The sequence below is a fragment of the Aphelocoma coerulescens genome, chromosome 3 (genome assembly GCF_041296385.1).
Source record: "Aphelocoma coerulescens isolate FSJ_1873_10779 chromosome 3, UR_Acoe_1.0, whole genome shotgun sequence".
Taxonomy (NCBI): domain Eukaryota; kingdom Metazoa; phylum Chordata; class Aves; order Passeriformes; family Corvidae; genus Aphelocoma; species Aphelocoma coerulescens.
Window position 1 is genome coordinate 52,459,770 of NC_091016.1, and position 18,692 is coordinate 52,478,461.

Here is an 18,692-nt window from a genome sequence, read left to right on the forward strand (position 1 = left end):
AAGAGATAAAGAATAAAAAGTTGTAAATGTAGGAGCCAGCATTTGAAACAGTCCATTGCTGACTTTGACAAGTGTAAGACGGGACATTGACATCTAAGGTTTCAGAGCAGCTCTTGTGAGGTTTCCCAAATCCCATCTACCCTTACCTGCCTTGCAGAAGAGGCACATGACACAGACATGAAATGCAGCATTTTGGTCCAAACAATCACATTGTCTATTTCAGCATCAAGCTTGAAAAAAGCAACTTTTAATTCCATAATCCTGGTATTTGGTAACCTGCCACATTCACACTATGCGCTTCAAGCCACTGTTCTGCATCGTAATCGCTCAGGGGGGCCCTCAGCTGAGAAATGACACTGCTCCTGTCAGTGCTCACAGAAGCCACGCCTGCCTCCACAGTCAAGGGTGCTGAAGTGCTCCTGGTAGTGGATCAGTGGCAGCAGCCAATGCAGAGCTGTACTGGGAGCACTTCTCAGAGAAGCATCACAAGACACTTGATTTCTGATCACTGACAGATGCCTCTGTATCCTGACCTTCAGGTCAAAAATGAGTGTGTCTCTTGGTTTATGTCATCTGGGTCAGATTTGGGATGGCAGTAGGATGGGACTAAAGGTCAATGCCCATTTCTTTATAGTGTCATTGACAGCACGAAATTGGACTCCTGTTTTTGCAGGCTCTGTAGTAAATCCACTGTAATTTATTCTTAATGTGAGGTGCCTGGTGAGGCTGGTGAGGGGCAATGACAGTGCTTTCCCACCCTGACCTCCTCACTGTCTATCAAGGAAAACAGGATGTCTTTAGGGGGATAAACTGAGACAGTCTGCTACCCATCAGTAATCCCTTACTGCTTGGTACCAGAATACATGGCAGAGTGGGACTCAGTCCTGCTGACCTACTCTGCTCTCATTTGGCTCACCATCTTCCTAGCAGCTCCCTTCCTCCTTCCAATCCATCTTTCTGTCTTTAGAACTCATTAACAGAATCCTTTCAAAACCTTTTACAAACCTGGTCCAAACCACTCTCGACTCAACAACATCCTTTTGCTTCAAAAGCAGAGCATCACTAAGCCTGTTCTTTCACAGCTCAGAACAGCCTAGGTTTGGTGTTTCCCTACTTTGTTCCCAAGCACATGAGGTTTCCTCTATTCAAGTGCAAAAACTCACAAATTTTCAGAGGAGGAAATAGAGTGATGTTTAGAGGGTATCCATTGCTGAGAGAGGATGGAGGAAGTGCAAAAATTGTGCAAGATTCTCTGAGATGCAGGAATTGGTGAAGGATTGTTCTGTCTTATATTCACCATAACTTCATTAGATTAAATAGTTTTGACATAGGTCCATAAATACCTCAATTCATGGAGGAATCAAGAAAATGTCAATGTATATCTAATGTGAAGAAGCTAAAATAACTAACTGTTAAGCATGGATAGACAGTACCATGAATTTCTGTGAAACAAATGTCTCTTGGTGAGCTACTGTATGCCTCTGTAGTGGTTGTCACTCTGGGTTGCTAAGGAACTTCGGTTTTCTGCATTTCTGCCTTTAACATTTGCTTTTATCCTCACACTTCATGTGGAGTATTTTCCTTCTGTGTTGATGCTGACCTTTTTCTTCTCCCTCATTAGCAGAAGCAACAGCTGAGCTGCATTTATCCTCTCCAAGTCTGTTGCTTTAATGCTTGGAAACTAAAATACAGAAAACCTTTAGTCCTGCTGACACTTAATGATATGGTCATTATGCACAATAACATAGTGGAGGAAAGTGGCTTCAAAGGGAAGGGAGCTCTGCTTCTGTTATTAGCAGTTATAATGTGGGCACTTAAAAGAAATGACTGAGGACAGATAAAATAATGTAATCAAAAGAAATCAATCTCCAAAAGAGATGTCAAGAGGTCTGTTGCCCTGCTTTGACATGCCATTACCTTTACCTGTATAATCCCTGACAGATGTCCATCATTTTTACAGAAATAGTGCTGCTCTGTAAGGAGAAATTCAACTAGATTCTTTTCTTTCCCATGTGGATGCAGAGTATAATCTGTTGATTGCTGTCTCTCTTGATGAAATCCCTTTTTATGTTTGCAGACTGTTGTTCTGTTCTCCTCTGCTTTTCCTCTGGACATTAAACAAATCCAGCTTTTTCATCTTTTCCTTACAAATGACACTTCTGAACCTTTGATCATTTGTGTTGCTCCAATTTGGACTGTGACTTTTTCCTACATTTTTTTAAAAGTGCAATTTCTCCAAGAGTGGACATGTTATTGATGGTGACTCTCCAGTGCTGAGCGGAGCAATAATTACCTCCCTCATTTTGTAAATTACTTTTTCCTCCCTTGTACCTAAAGCAAATCTAACACTGCAGACCAGAGGAGCCCTCTCCTTCCATCGAAGCACAGTTCATCCCCTTTCTCTCCCACTCTGGTGTGCTACTCTGCACTTCTCAAAATCAGTTCCAGCTTGCTGCCTTGAGACTGAGCTTGATAAATGGAAGAAACACTCTTAATTTTAATCCTGCCCCAAAGCGGGATTAAGTTTTGGGTTGGACTCTTTGGAAGGTGATTTGCTAGTCCATCACTCAAGTCAGCAGCTTCTAGTAGTTTCAATAGATATGAACTTGGCCTTTCTCCTGTCACAATTAAGGTGACTAATGTGTAATTTTACAGGAGCTTTTATTTTTCCATTTATTTACTATATCTTGGTGGGAAGAGCAAGAATCATAGCCATTGCTGTGTTCCCATCGTCCAAAGTTATTCAAGACTGTTCAGTGTGTTAGCTTTCTTCATTCCTGGATGAAAGCCACCCAGCACCTCAGGTAATTAGAGGAGGGAACACAAGGTAGATGGAGAAAAGAGATGTTAAACAGTGCATAGGTGTCTAGCTAGTATTTCCCTTCCTTGCAAAGAATGAAACAAAGAGCATATAATAAATTCAGCCTGTTCTGGACATAATTCCACTTCTTTCTTCTCTCAGTCACTAACCATGGCAGTGGCTCTTTACAGAAAATTTCACCATAAGAAGAGATGCCCAAATCTTTCCTGCTCTAGCAAAAAGCAGTGATTTTACACTCCCTAAATTTTCTTTTCTGAATTAGTATAAACAAAGCATAGTCATAAAACTGGAAAAATGAACACTTAGGACTAAAGCTGGCTGAAGAAAAGAACTTGTTTTGATTCATCCCACATGAAAAATATAATAATTCATGCCAGGTGCTTCTTCCTTGAATATTTGTGGAAAATGGCCCTTTGGAATGGACAAATATAGCAGCCCAAGAAGCTACCATGTTCATTTAGATGTAAGGTGTGCATCTTCTGTTTCTCATCAAGCACACAGGAGTGCTTGGAAGTCCTCACAAGAGATTTCACATTGTTTGTGCTTCACAGGTTGGAGCTGGTCATGGCGTCTGAAAGTACTGCTGCAGACCTGGGAGCTGAAGGTGTTGTGACTTTCTTGGTCCTAACTCTGCCTTAAGAAGCTTTGGCATAGCTTTTTGCTCCTGAATCATTCACAAATCTGGCATTCCCTTGTGAGGATTCAAGTACCTTAAATCCCAGTTCTGAAGCCTGGGAGCCTGAAGGATCTGTAGCCTTTGGGGAGCAATGAAGTACAAGCTGTATGACAGAGGTTGAAGTCACTTTTTAAAGCTGTTGTTTTGCCGTGAAAAATAGATCAAGCCACTGGAGCTGTCAAAAATATATCTTGGAAATATGTTATCAGTGCTAACTTGCTCCTTCTGGAATTAATGCTACTCACTGTGGAGGATTTTTCAGAAAGCATGTTCCTGTGGCTTGTAATGTTTGATACTTTTTAAATGGCTCCTGGGAAACCTCTTTCCTTGGAGATGCAAGGAGAACCTGAAAGAGTATATCAAAGTGGGACAGTAGCACTGTTTCAAGGAGTGTGACTGGAACACAGCTCAGCTGTATATAATGTTATTTCTTTTAAATTTCTCTGTATTTCTTGCTGAGTATAAATTATAATTTATCATATGTCTTCAAGTGGAAAACCATGCTTTCCAATTCGAATGGGGGAGAGATGGATTTACAGATTGATTTCAAAGTCCCATTGAAATTTGTGGGCATTTTCATAGACTTCAAAAGGGCTGAGGTGTGGTATGTAGCTGAAAGCAGAGGTTCTCCTAAACATTTGTGAGTAATGTGCTCTGGATATGCCTGTGTCCATCTGAGGTGCACAGCAGCAGCCAGATGTCCACTGAGAATTTATGGAGCACAAGGCAATCTCCAGGGTGAAGGGAAAGAGCGATGGTTCTGCTGCAGGCTCCATCTGATTCTGGGCACAACGTCGGGTTTTCTGTAGCACTGGGCTCTGAGGAGAAAAGAGGCCTCTCTTTTGCATGATTTCTTGTTCCAGGACAGTCTTAAGGAGAATTTGTCTCTGCCACTTTGGTGTCAATCTTCACATCCTCTTCTCCTACTGCTAAGTTGCTGCTACAGAGTTGTTCTGGGTTGCAGCTGCTGTGCACCTCTGCTGCCCCGGCACTCATGTTGTAGCTGTGCCTTTGTCCTTTGCTAACTCTTGGATATAGATGTCTGCTTGGTCCCCTGGCAGGAAGACCCTGTTTGCAACTGGCTATGCCACAGTTTGGCTGAATTTTCAAAAAAGAGCATTTTTCAAGATGTCTTTCATTGAAGTTGTTTACACGGTACCTCAGAACATTTCAGTCCATGACATAAAAGCTGTTTTCTAAACAAGACAAGTAGTTTTTGAAGATTTTAACAATACTGTGTGCTTTGTCCTCTGCCTAGGCTCCTTGTACCTACACTTAAAATAAGCTTCTCCAAATGTATCTTCAATAAATAAATAAACACCCAGATTTGCTTTCTACTTTCTTCTCTCAGAAAGTGGAAGTTTCTGGGGAGTTGGATAAGCCAGTAAGAAACTGAAATAACAGCAAGATGGAAACAGATTTAGTTTAAACTCCAGGAGCTGCTGTATCTGATGGAAGCTGAATGCTAAGTGAATCATCGTGACTCAGTAAATAGGATAATGGTCTCCCCCTCTGGGATTTCTATTCCTGCCTGAGAAAGAGAAGCCTTGCTAAGCCTGCAGACAAGTGAAGCCCAGCTTGCTCAAGCCTGGCTTGCAGGAGGGCAGAACATACACCTTTCCACCTGCTGTCATATACAGTAAATCTATCCTTATCTAATACCATCCCAGTTTGATCTGTATGGGTCAAGCATATACTGCGCAACTATCCCACCTATAGCATTCTTTGTCTTAATGTATGAGGAGTCTGAAATCCCTGTTCCTGAAGGAGCAGGAACACCATGTGTCACATACATGATCATAGGGATCCTGTGGTCCTGAGGTTTCCTTAGAGGAAACAGTTTTACTTTGAAGTGTATCTTCTGCTCCCCTACTGTCTCATTGTCTAGACACTAAATCTCCCTGGTGAAAACTGCAGAAAATAGCAACCTGCTTGTGTACATATTTGTGTTGTACTTTTTTAGAGTGTGTAGAATCACAGATTTGGAAGAGAGGCAGAAAGTGGAGTAGATGAGATGTGGGCTGGCTTGAGAGACAGAGAGAGCCCTCACGCAACGGGGAGAAACCAAAAATCCATTTTGGTCAGCCAGAGCTGCAAAAAGACAGCTCACAGCATGCTCAGTGCTGCAGAGAAAAGAGCAGGGGATGCTCACGTGGAGCAGTGGTGACAAGTCTGTGTGGACCAGTAACACTGCTTGAGTCACCTCAGAAGGCTGGGACTGCTCCAGAATGGACCCAGTTTGTGTGGTGCTGCACCTCATGTGCACTCCTGTTCCATGTGCTGCGGAAAGATGCATCTCCATTTGCCATACAAGAGAAGGGTTATGTCAGTTGCTTGTCTAAGAAGTGCTCCCTATCCCTTGCTTTCTCTGGGTGGTCAGGTACATAGATAAAGCAGCATCTGTGAAGTGTGAGAAGCCTACCATCAAGTGGGCTTGAAAACCAGCTCCAGTGGTGTTGGCACTTATTTTCTTATTTATATTTGGTAAAATTTTGCTTGCTGGTCTCTGCCCTCTGGATGTCACTGTTGTGCTCACTTAGATTCCTCTTATTCACAGGCCTGGCTTATCTTTCCTCCGGTATGTGACTAAAAAAGCTTCTAAGAAGTTAGTTTCCCTTCCTTATTGGCCTATCAGGATGTCTTGGCTGGAAAATGGGAAAAAGTATTTGTCTACATCATATCATGCAAATAATTTGAAAGGGTGATTGCCCTTGGAGGATTGGCTTAAAGGTACCCAAGGCAAGCACAGCACCATCTACTCCAGTCAGAACGTCCTTGCACTGTCAGAGACAAAGTCATCTTGTAAATGTTTCCCCAAGGTTTCCTGCTTTAGGTCTTCTCTGAACAACTCCTTGCTCCTTCCAGAAAAAGAGATGATATTATGAGAGAGAACAGTGGTTGCAATGTCTCTCTGTGGTTTTAATTTTACTTTATTTTTGTCCCCTCCTCAGAAGTGTCCAAGTTGTACAGCTACAGAATAGTTTCTACAGTGGGCAGTAGAAATCTCACCTTGATGCAAGTCTCTAAGAGCAGGTAGGGTAGGGAGAAAGGTCAAAATCCTGCTCCTCTGAGAGACCTAAGCTTACTGCAGCAGAGCCCTCCACATTTTGCTTTTGTGCTGAAGAAACCAAGCCCCAAGGACAGGTATGATGTTGCAGCTGGGGAGGCAACTTATAGGTCAGGCAAAGTGGGAGACAGTGATGGTTGACACTTTGATGGGGCAGTGACTGATACAAAAGGAGATGTAGTGTCTAGAAAACTAGACAGCAGGGGAGCAGAAAATACATTTCAAATCTATGATTCGAAGTCAAGACCTGTCAGGGCAGGGGACTCATTCAATTTGTTTTTACTTTCTCTCTCTTTATAAAGCACTTCATCACTGAAGTTCTTTCCCTGGCCAGATTTTCTGCACTGTTGGAGGAGGCTGTGTTTGTAGGAGCCTTTCGTTTTGATTACTGCTTTTCTACTTGTGATTTGCCATTTTATCCACAGACCACTGCAGGTTCTTTAAGATTTTTCTTATGGATCCATATCTTCTCTTTCTTACTCTTCCTGCTGAACCTTTCAGGACTTACGCTCACAGGAATAGGAATCCTCTGGTCTTCATATGTACAAATGGGCATTTTGAGGTGATGAAGCAGGACAGTGAAAATTTTTAGGAAAGTAGAAGGTTCTCACAGAATGTGCAGATTCTCACCACTTCTTTTTGTTGTTATTTTTAAGTGTGTGAAGTGCAGTGATGTGAAAGGAACCTATAATCAAGTGCTCTTAAAGTCTACTTTGTAGGAAAGCTGTCTCTTTCCCTAGGCAGCTGCTTTGCATGGCAGCCTGCAAGGGGTGTGCCTGCATCCTGAGGGAAAACATGCCAAAGAATGATTCCCCTGCCAGGGCATGGTTTGGTGGCTCCATGGGGGTGGAAAGGACAGTTGCCATGATAGCTGGAACCAGTAATTACTTTTCCCATGCTTTCCACCTGGCCTTGTCCTAGCTTTGGTTCTCCTTTCACAGTAGAACCAAGCCATGCTTTTAGTTCTGGCGGTGGGAGAAGCCTCAGAGACAGATGGGGGCAGCTGCTTATGGCAGCTGGATAAATGTTGCCTTTCAAGGAGAAAAAATAGAGATTCATCCATCCTCAGGCTCAGAGGTTATTCCTTCATTGAAATATTTGCTATCAGGCTCTGTACAATATGATGTTATTTTTTACTTTTGAGTGCCTGGAAGAAGCACTCTGTGAAGAGTGTTGTTTAACTTGCCAGTGTAGAGCTGCTGCCTACCTACGGACACAGCCTCAGCAGTGGCAGTGTGGAAGCAAGGTCATGTCCCCAGACAGACCCTGCTGTTTTCTCCTGGTGTAGTCTTTACATTTGACTCTTAAAATGCCCTGCTGTAATTCAAGGTACCATACTAATATGAAAGAAAACATACCTGGGAAGTATGATGGATAATAAAACAAGGCCATATAAGGACTATTGTAGTTTAGAATAGACACCTGTGAATAAATCCATTGTGTTCTAACATTGTCCCATGTGCAGAGATGATTACCACTGTGAGCAGTCCATGTTAGGTGGGGTTTGTTTGTTCTCTCTTGATTCTTTAACATGCTTGCAATTACTGCAGATTCACACTATATCTGTTGCTTGCACACAGTAACCTTTCATTGCTCTCTAGTGTATCACTGTGTTGTCTTTTTGTTTTACTGGGCTTTAAACTTCTGTATCCCTCAGAGCTTATACCTCCAGTTTCTTCTGCTCTGTCACACTGTCCTCAACCTGTAGCCTCCTTTCTCTCAATATAGCTGAAACATTTCAATTTTACATTCTCCAAATCCTCACTGGTAGGCTCAAAGGAAGTCTCAGCCAATTAGCCCTTCCCACCAACTACCTACCTGATCAATAAATGTGTCAGACTACCTTGGAGCCATGTTTGTTCCACTCAGGTCCTCTTATGTTGAGACCAAGAGGTCTCGGATTTTTGTGTGTTGCTTTGCATCCTCCTCTTCTCCTGGTTTTGTTCTCTTTCTTGACTCAATGTCAGCATGACATGTACTTTTTTTTGTCTGTTCAGAGGCATATTTAAGGATTATTTAAAGGCTCAAAATAACACAGGCAACAGAACAAGAACATATTGCACATAAAGGCCACAGGTATAATTCTCTTCCTTTGCAAATACATATTTTATGCAGGGGGTAGGATCTTTCAGTTTCACTAACTGTAGTTGCACCCAGAAATAATGATGGGTTACCTATAATGGTTCTGTGACCATTTTTTACTTTGTATCCAAGGGAATCTCATTAAAAGTTTCCTGAACCCTAAAACTTGGCTTTTTGTAGTCCAGCCTTTATCATAGACATTATAATAGGATTAGAAATCCTATAAGGGCCAGAAATTCTCTTTTCCAAATGAGTAGCAGGTGCTGATACAATTATTAATTACACTGTATGATATTCTGGTCATTAGCTGCAATGAGCAATGATTTCCTCAGAGACAGTTGCTCTATTAAAAATACATCAGTAATAAATGACCTTCTCTGAGGTTCCTGCTGTAGGAGGTACCTAGCAGCTCTGAGAAGAACCATTTCCAAAACAGATGTGAGCTGTTACATCTGAAGCTTGAGAAGAGGACCTTATCTTCATGTGAATACCAGGGCTGGTGATGAGCTGCTGCCACTGAATTTGAGAGTGTAACTTGAGCCCTGTGCTCTGCTCCAGGATCACCTCCTGTTCACAAGGACATCCTTCATGGCAAGGACCATTTGCCATTCTCCTTCTCTCTAGAGTCGTAGTACAATCCAAGCAGTAAATGCACATCCTACAGTCAGGTGGCCAATGTGCAAGATGGGTGAAGATGACCATTCCCCCTGCACCCAAAAAGGCTGTAGTCTTCATCTCCCTCTCCAAAAACAATGATGTGATACCAGGGTTTTGACTAGCATGAAGCACCACTGTCTGCAGCATCATTCAGCGCTTTCCTTCCCTCCTCTCTGACCAATTGCTTATTCTTGACAGACTCTGCCCACCAAGGGGAAAAAGGAAGCTCTATGACTGGATGATACACAGATTATAAATTGTTGACGACTCTGATATTCTTTGGTCTGATAATTGTACAAATATTTCCAAAGTTGTATTATATTAAAAAAAAAAATAAGGTTTGGGGGCTTTTAGTAGTTGGAAATTTTTTAGATATTTGGTGATTGCATGAAAGGCCCCAAAAGGGAAAACAGTGAAAAAGTTGGGATAAATGGACCTCCAGTGCATATATTTTCAAAATACCTCTATCCTCCACTGAGCAGTGTAAGGCTACCTTCTCACTTCTGCAACTTCAGTACAATGGAATATTAACATCTTTTAAAGTATTTCTTGCATAAGAGAAATTGCAAATAAAAAATTATAAATATTTTGATCTGTTGGTAAATATATGGAGAGAAGGACAGAGAGGATGTTAATTGTACTTTGAGATATTTACTGGTTTCTTGATGCCAATTTAGCAGTAAGAGATGTGGTTCTCCATGATTAATCAGCTCTTAGAAAAAAAAATTAGTGAACAGCACACAAAAAACTCAGAAAGCTAGTGGTCAAAGATGGTACTTTGCTAAGCATACATATAGTAGAGCAGAGAGAGAGATTCTTCATGGTTGTCCTGTGATTGAAGTGATTTATTCATCAGGACAATGCCCTTGTGATGTGGTTACTGCCTTAAAGAGTGCAGGGGAGAGTTTATAGACCACAATATCGCAATCATTACATTTCATTGTTTACCCTGGGTGCACTAAATACTTTGTGACCAATCCATTCTTATAATAAACACCTTAGACCTGTATCTTTTGCCAGCAATCTGCAGTGAGACTGAACCTTGCATTTCAGGAATGTGACTTCTCTAGAGGCATGATTGGCCTCCTGATCTAATTTTCTAAGTAATAGTTGATTGGTCCCAGCTGGATGAATATGGACAAGGTGTGCAGATTTTTTGGCAGAACACTCACCTCTGTTGTATTTCAATGCCCATGATGGGTAGGAAAAGAGTGGATTGTGCATTAAAATCCTGAGTTATACTGTTTACTGGAAGAAAAGGGAAGGCTTTGAACTAAAATAATTGTTTGAGGAGGAAGGTACAAGAGCTCTTAGATGGATAATGGGTTTCTTATTCATATGCTCAGCCACTAAAATGCAATCAGCAATAAAAAACTGTTCCTTTAAAAGACACTCCAGTACAGTTGTTGCAATATAACTTATTCCACTTATTCCAACACTTACTAAAGAAGCAATTAGTTATGGTTAAACCTGAATAAATCAAATCTTCACAGATGTGCATTTATTTATTTATTGCTAACTCCTTCATAATTAATGGAGTTTCATTTAGTTGAACCAGTGACTCAGTCACCCAGGAGAGCAAGAGCCATCACTCCTGCTGTGTACTCAGCCTCTGGAAAGCACAAAGCTGAGAGGGGAAAACTCATGCTGGCTAATGCTGAGGCCAGTCTAACGTAGATGAGAATGCCTAAATAAATGAATATTTGTGAGCAGAGCAGCCTCTGTGAGGAGGGAAGAAAATCTATTTAAAATGTGAAATGGAAAAATCCAGTGGCAATCAATCAGAATAGGTAATCAAAAGCAGAGACTTTGTAACTAGGTTCAAATGAGGAAACGGGAAGTGTAATTCCCTCACCCAATTAAACCTCAGGACATACTTGTTCAGCAAACAACTGCCACTGCATTAGGTTTTGCAAAGAGTCACACCTTTCCCTCGAAATGAGATGATTCATCTATCATGGGTAGAAGAGAAGGATGTTAAGTGTAATCTGTTGCTTGACAATTAATGTGGAGCAGATGACACTTTTGGAAAGGCTAATTTAGACATTCATCCTAAATGTTCCAACCTCCAAATATTAATCATGGAATAGTTTAGTCTGAAAGGGATATCTGGAGGTCATCTGGTCAAACTGCCTGCACAGAGAAGGCTTTGTCATTAGAACAAGTTGCTCGGGGTCTTGTCCAGTCAAATTATTATTATCTCCATGGATGAAGATCCCATTTTCCCTACAATGACTCAGTTTAGTGAGCACAAAGCTCAGGAGAGTGAGGGAAGAAATGAACAAACAAAAGGGAGTAAATTAATTGCATATACCTAGATAAAGACAGGACTAGTTTATGATTGATGGGCTAAAGAGAAAGAGGGGATAGAAAGTTCTTTTTCTTTCCCATAACAGCACAGCAGTCAGAAAATGTCTTGGACCAGTAACTGGAACTTGAGATGCATGGAAATGTCTGTCAAACACTTCAACAATAGCTGGAATAAAGAGAGGAACAGACTTTTCTGTGGGTGTTATTACACTGTGGGTGTAACAGATGAGCACGTGAGAAGTATGTTGATTCCTGAGGAAAATCTTTCTGATAGTACAGACAGTAAAACTGGAGTTGTCCTAGCGTAGGTTCTCCATCATGGGTATTTTCAAATAAAGAATCTGTCAGGAATGTCTTACGCACTGCTAATCTGGCCTTGTACTAGAAGGACAGATACAGTGATTTGCCATTTCAGCTCCATTTTCCCTGAGTATGTGATGGAAGAGCAAGAACCTGGAACCTCTTCTATGGTCTTCTTGTGAGCCATGACTCAAGGATTAGGAAGCAGTACACCAGTTCAGCCCTACAGATGTAAATGCATAAGATGAATGCTTGTAAACCAAGCCCTGGAGGCATGATATACCTTAGTTAAGTCAACTGTTTTAAAAGTAGAGAAAGCTCCATTTATATATTTATCAGTGGCTGACACACCAAAAAAATAATATGTTTTCAAATGATGGTCCCTTAAAAAAGGTGTACTCGATGATACAAGATCATTTTTGAGGGCTAAAAAGCTCTGATCATTACCCTATCCTTGTTTTCAAAAACTTTGTGTTTTGGATCTTATTTATAAAGCTAATATTCTTCAGTGAATGGTGAAACATCCTGAGACTTCACAGTAGTGACTGAGTGAAAGAACTGGTAAAGCAATATGGAGCACGGCTATTCAAATAACTGCACCAAATCCTGCCTTTATAATGTATTATAGCCATTTTTTTGTCAGTGATGTTATTTGCACTCCTAGCGAAGAAGCACTCAGATAAGAAAACAGCCCAGTAAGCAGTGCCTTTGGCAGTCCCAAGGGAGAGACCAAGGACTGAATGGCCATGTAGACTGAACTATATGCTGCAATTTCCAGATGGATGCACCTGGTGTAGAGAGCTGCAGTCTCTTTTTACCAGAGGATGCAACACACAGTATTCTGCAGAAATGGGATTATGAGAGTTCATAATTGCACTGTGTGTTCCCTGGAGACCTACCCAAATGCTTCAGTCTTTAACAACTACTTTTTCTTAAACTACTGTGCTTAAACAGACCTACTGCAGCCATAATATTATGCAAGTGTCAGCAACGACTGGAGAAGTGCAAATTATAGTCCAGTCTTATCCCTGTAGTCAATGAAGCAGGTTCTTGAAAACCTTGACATTCACTGCAGGTAGAAAAGATCCTTTGAATACCTTCACTGTCCAACTAAGGATTAAAAAGAATTTTTATAGTAAACTGAATGTGTGAAAACCAAATTTGTACCCTCAAGAAAAAGATATCTGCACCAAAACCTGCACATTGCTCAGCAATGTTTCTGCCCTGCATCTTCACTTACAAATCAAATGTAATCCATAGGTCCAAGTATTCACATAACAGCACAAATCAGACTTACTCAAGTTGCCATGTTTCTAGGAAATAACATATGACTTTGGGGGATCTCTACTTTGAGCTGCAGTGACAAAAAATGAACGAGACCAAGGATTTGCTTTTCAAATAGAAAGCAATGCAAGTTATGTTTTCTGTTTCGCCAGAGTTCAAATGTGTGTAAGTGAAGTTTGTAAGGATGGGAATGATGTTGATGAGTATATGAATGAATGAAATATGTTACTCTTGACATAAAGTGTATGTATTCAGAGATAGGATTGTATTCCAAAATTTTTGTGTTGGTAAGTCTTGTGCTAAACCCCATGGTGTGGTGATATATAGAACAGTGAGAAGGAGTGATGAAGGTAGGTCAGAACTCTATGAACTGTTTGCATGATTTATTTTTTTAAATTTAAATGCTCAGAGTGATGATATATTAGAATATCTCTAATTGTTAAGAAATTCATTGCAACTAACCAGGCTGGATACTGCAGGATCACACTCCTGTCTTCAGCACAGTTTTGGTCACAGTAACATAATCTTTAGCAAGTGCCACAAATATATAGAACATATGGTATTTCCTATGTTTGAAGAATAACAGGCAGGGAACTGCTCATTGTAACAATGTTTATAATATTCATAACTTACTATATAGAAGTGGACTTTGCAGAGGCACCCTGCAAGAGAGAATGCACTTAACGTGTTTCTGTTGGCTTTCCTGGTCTTTGCCACTTTTCTTTACCACTCAGCATAAAAACTTCCCCAGGAATTTAGGGTTCCCTATTTTGTTAAGTCTGACAAATTTCACTTATTCATGGAAAGAGATTGGGAGTGATGAAAGAGGGGAGTGTATGTATCTTTTGGGAGAATCTTTAATAGGAACTTTTTTTTTAATTAAATGCATGTTGGAATTCAAATCACACACTCATACTGTTGTCCCATCAGCAAATAAAGCACATGGGGGATTTGTGTTCCTTCTGAGTCTCCCTTCTCACACGAAAAGGATGGATGGAAGTTTTCCCCATCTTCCATTTTTGCCTGTTCTTGACCCCTGAAAATGCTTTACTGTTGTTATTGTGTTATGGCATGGTGGCAGATCAGTCAGAGCTGCAGGACACTGTAAGCAGAGAGACACAAAAAAATAGTGATTCCTCTCCCAAAGAGCAGAAACATAAAGGCAGACAGAAGGCAGCAGACAGATGCAGTCAGATGAGAGGCTAAAATGAAACAGTAAGAAAATGCTGGCTGCTGTGACAGCCAGCAATTCCCAGAAGACCCGCATCTTAATTGCTGTTAAATTTTTTAGGTGTTGCTCTTAAACTAGAAAAATAGCAAAGGAAGGCTTTAAAGGTGGCAATCAATTGGCTTTGCCTGTGTTTTGAATTTGTTCCCTCTAAGCATAGCAGGGGAACACAGGGGTCCTTAGAATGTGACTCCTTCAAAACATTACAAGGGTATGAAGAGGTGAGTTGACTTGGGGTGGAAATCAGTATTTATTTTACACTGTTTGTCAATAAGTCTGCATGTAAGTGAGGTAGAAACGGTGCTTTCTTTTAGCTTTCTCTTGCAGTCTCCTGGTTTGTGCTACCCAGAACCTTTCCTCCTGCACCTGGGACAAGTTTTGGATCCAGCTGGAGGGTACTTCATCAGCTCTAAGCAGCACAGTATACCAACTGTTCTGTAAAAAGTGTTATGTACATTTGGGAGAATGCTATAGTTTTCTTCTGAGAGTTAAAGTTTAAAGCAGTTAACCTCAAAGTCTTCCTTTTAAAATTCATATGATCTGCAAATTCTTTTCCACTGGCACTTCTAGCAAATGTGGAATGTTTCTACCACACAATTCTTCAACCATTTCTGCAATTTTGCTGTTATCAGTTTCCTAGGGGATTTGATTTGTTTGTTTATTTCAAAAGAATCCTATTTTTCTGGCGTCCCTTACACCTCCAGCAACCTTTAGAATTTCTTATCTACCTTTGCAGTTTTCCCTCTGCTGGAGACAGTAATCTTATTATAATCTATTCCAGCCTGCAGAGAATTCTAATGAAATCTCTTCAGTGTGCCTCAGCACACTTGTTATAAAGGCAGGGTGACTCACACGCTAAAGTTTTTAAGCCATGTTTGAGGAAGGAGAGAACTGGGTAATTCAGAGAACTGGTAAGGTTATCATGACAACTATTTCAGTTTTGAACCTGTTGAGAAGGATTCAAACTGTTCTGGGTTGCTGACTCTTTTACTGGATAATGTCAGATACTATCCCGGTATTTGCTGAGTATCTTTCATCCAAGAATTTCAAAACTTTACATATGTGTTCAGCCACAGGGAGCAGAAAGAAACACGCAGAACTGAGAGGAAAATATACCGAGAACATCTCTGTAATAGACTGAAATCAAGGACTACAATGCAGTGTTGTGTCAAGCCTGCAACAAAGCTGCTTGCATTTCCTGATCTTACACTGCTGTCTAATTAGGCTTAATGAGTTCACTGTGCTTTGAATGAGGTATTAAGTGCACTGCAGAATATATTTCAGCTGTTATAACCAGTAGAAATAATCCTGTTGAGGTGATTTGGCCAATTCCCTGGGTGGCATGCATAATGCTAGCAGAAATTCCAGTGTGCTGACTTTTATTTCCTTCATACGTGGGCATGGCCATATTTTTGTAAACCTAATGTGTAACAAAATGAGCAAAGAATCACCTAGAAAAAAGATCCTGCTTGCTTCATATTTTTATATTTTCATAATTGAAATCCTATCTACTAAACTATATTAATAAATTAAATCAAGCTTAGCAATGGTCCTAAGGGGGAAAAAACATTTAGCTAATATTCAGCAGACATTTATTTAGCCAATTTATTGGCTTAGATCCATGCGTCTTGTAACATTCAGAGTATTAGTAATTTGTTTTGCTGTTTAAATTTTATTAGCTCATGCTACTTAAAATTTCTATAATAAAATAAAATACCTGTAGCTCAAAACTCTCAAGCTGCAGAAAATGCTTATTACTTTCTCAAGGCTCATCAATGCTGAATGAGGAGCATTTGTCCTAACTAATTAAATGCTTAGGAATCTAAACACAGTGATTATATTTTCTAAGACAGAAATAAAATCACATCTATCTATCTATCTATCTATCTATCTATCTATCTATCTATCTATTTCCTCTTATTTTAAATAAATCTATATTAACACATCTACAGACATCTTCTGTAGCAGAACAAACCACGCCTCCCACTCCCCAAACCAGTGAGGAGAGGGCAGAAAGGACATCTTCAGTAGACATGACACCAAGCAGGGTCTTGATAAGCTAATAAAAATTTCTTCATGAAATGTTGGAAAGGAATGAGCCAATTTATCTTCAATAACACACCTAACTTAACCTTCTTTTCCATTTCTTGGTCCCATTACTGCATTGATGATACTGGTTCCATGCCAGCACCTTCCCAGTCATCTTCCAGTCTCAATCACTGTCCTTTCACTGACCTACAGGTAACTTTGAAACCACTCATTGTCCTGGGATTGTCTCCAAATAATTTTACATTATTTCTGAAAAAACAAGTCAGCATAAATTGAGATACAGGCAATAGAAGATTCTTCTTGGCCATGGTTGTGTAAATGGGAGGCAGCCTTTCATTTTTCTAAAGGGAAAAGTAAACTTGGATGAGCCTGAAAGCAAGTACATTCTCAGCATCTCAGGATGCTTGTAATGACTAATCCACACTCATAGGACTTTTAAAAATATAAATAAAGTGTAGGCATTTCCTCCTCCAGAACTCCACTTCCTCTGTTTAAATCTGTATAGCATAAGTTTATCATTTAAAAAGTCTCCTAAGCCTATTGCCCACCGGGAATCTGTTAGTAACTTTAGGAGTAACTAGGGCACATTCTTGCCCCAAGTTGCCACCAAATACTATTAAACTTGAGAGTTTTTCTAGCCAGCCCTTCTCTCCTCACACCACATCTGATTTCATCCCAGCTCAATCAAGTTATCAAATCAACGTCTTTAGTAGATACTTCTAGCACCTTTCTTATTTTCTCTTCATTTACTTTTGTTTCTTTCTGTGGAGGATAATTTCTAATTTTACTCATTACTTGTCTATAAACATGTCTCACTTTTAACTGATCTGATTTCACACTTGTAAAATGAAGATTGCGTCATCACCACAAAAGGCTAGAACAGACTTAACTGGAGATATTAAGATCAGTTTTAGGGGCCTGACTTCAAGCTTGCTGAGATCTAGAGCTATTCTAAATTGCTTCACTGCTGCAAAACATCTTTATGTCCTAAAATACATCTTGCGCTGATGTAGCTTATGGTTGCATAACATCCTTCACTCTTTTGCCAGTGATATGTGGGCAGAATTGGATCCACTTCCAGATCCAAATCTTGTTAATTTCTAGACTGAACTCCACAATAGTTTTGCCTTTAGATATAGAGTTTGAGGTCTCACCCTAAAACTAAAAACTATTTAGAGTATGGGACAGCTACTCCCAGTTTAACAAAATACTAAGAGCTGCCACCTACAAACAATTCAGGCTGAACCAGACACTTGGCATGAAGGACATTACCAGGAATCTAGACAGCAGGAACCAAGCAATTGTTCCTGATGGCACCACTTGCCTTTGTAGTAAATGGCAAAGTTTTAATAGTTATAAAATAGAGAGATAACATTAGAATCACTTTTTCAGTGCAGAGGAGGGGCTGCAAAATGTTCTTGGTAGCTCAGTGAGAGACTACATCTTGTAGTTGTGCTCTGCATTCAAACATCCTCACAGATGACTGTATTTTGCCTTTTAAGTCTTGATTGTGATGTGGTTAAGTCCTGTACAAAGCAGGGACTTTATTGAACAAAAGTATTTTTCATTCCAGTCAGAGGACCGTATATTCTCTCAAGAAAGGTTCTCAGTAACTAATTTTGGTACATTTCTTCAGTGTTTTTTTTTTTTGGTTTTGTTGTGTTTTTTTTTTTTTTTTTTTACAACGGTTTAATCTCATTATAAACTCAGTGGAAAAATTCCCCAGTCAGCACTAAGCTCCAGTCCCTGCAGTTCAGATCACAGAAACAGTCAATGCTCCCTGTTTTCGCAAGTGGAAGGGATTGAATTTTGATTGTCACCACAGCCTTTCCTGCTCTGCTCATGCCATCATAAATCTTCTCTTTAGAAGTATATCACTGTATTGTGACAGTTGTGCTTTTAGAAACATTTTCAGTCATCTTTACAACCATTCTATGAAGAAGTCTGCAGATAGGTTGCTCCCCTTACCTTTTGTTGCACCTTTTCTTCTACCTCCAAGAAATTAGAAATGTTTTCCTGCGATTGTTCATTTAGATATCTCCTTGGTTATTGTGTTCTTTATTTAATAAACCCTTTCTTGTTCTCTGCTCTATTTTTAGTTTAGTTTAGTTAGTCCTATTTTTAGCTGTCCTCTATAAAACACAGATCAGCCTCTTCATTTTTACAATTGAGACTTAAATTGTCTAATAATATTTTAAAATTACATAGCTGTTTTTTT

At 40.0% G+C, this 18,692-nt stretch overlaps 1 long non-coding RNA gene across 7 annotated transcripts in view; it reads left to right on the forward strand.

Annotated features, from left to right (window-relative positions):
* Positions 1-18,692, forward strand: part of LOC138108119 (uncharacterized) — a 59,616-nt gene that overhangs the window by 14,162 nt on the left and 26,762 nt on the right. For 2 of the 7 annotated variants that reach the window (XR_011149869.1, XR_011149868.1), the window contains one exon: positions 3,373-9,022. The exons of 4 other annotated variants lie outside the window; for them this stretch is intronic. This is a non-coding gene — a long non-coding RNA (uncharacterized lncRNA). Of the gene's footprint in view, positions 1-3,372; positions 9,023-9,082; positions 10,757-18,692 lie in introns of those variants that run through there. One more of the 7 variants, XR_011149872.1, reaches the window with a different exon arrangement.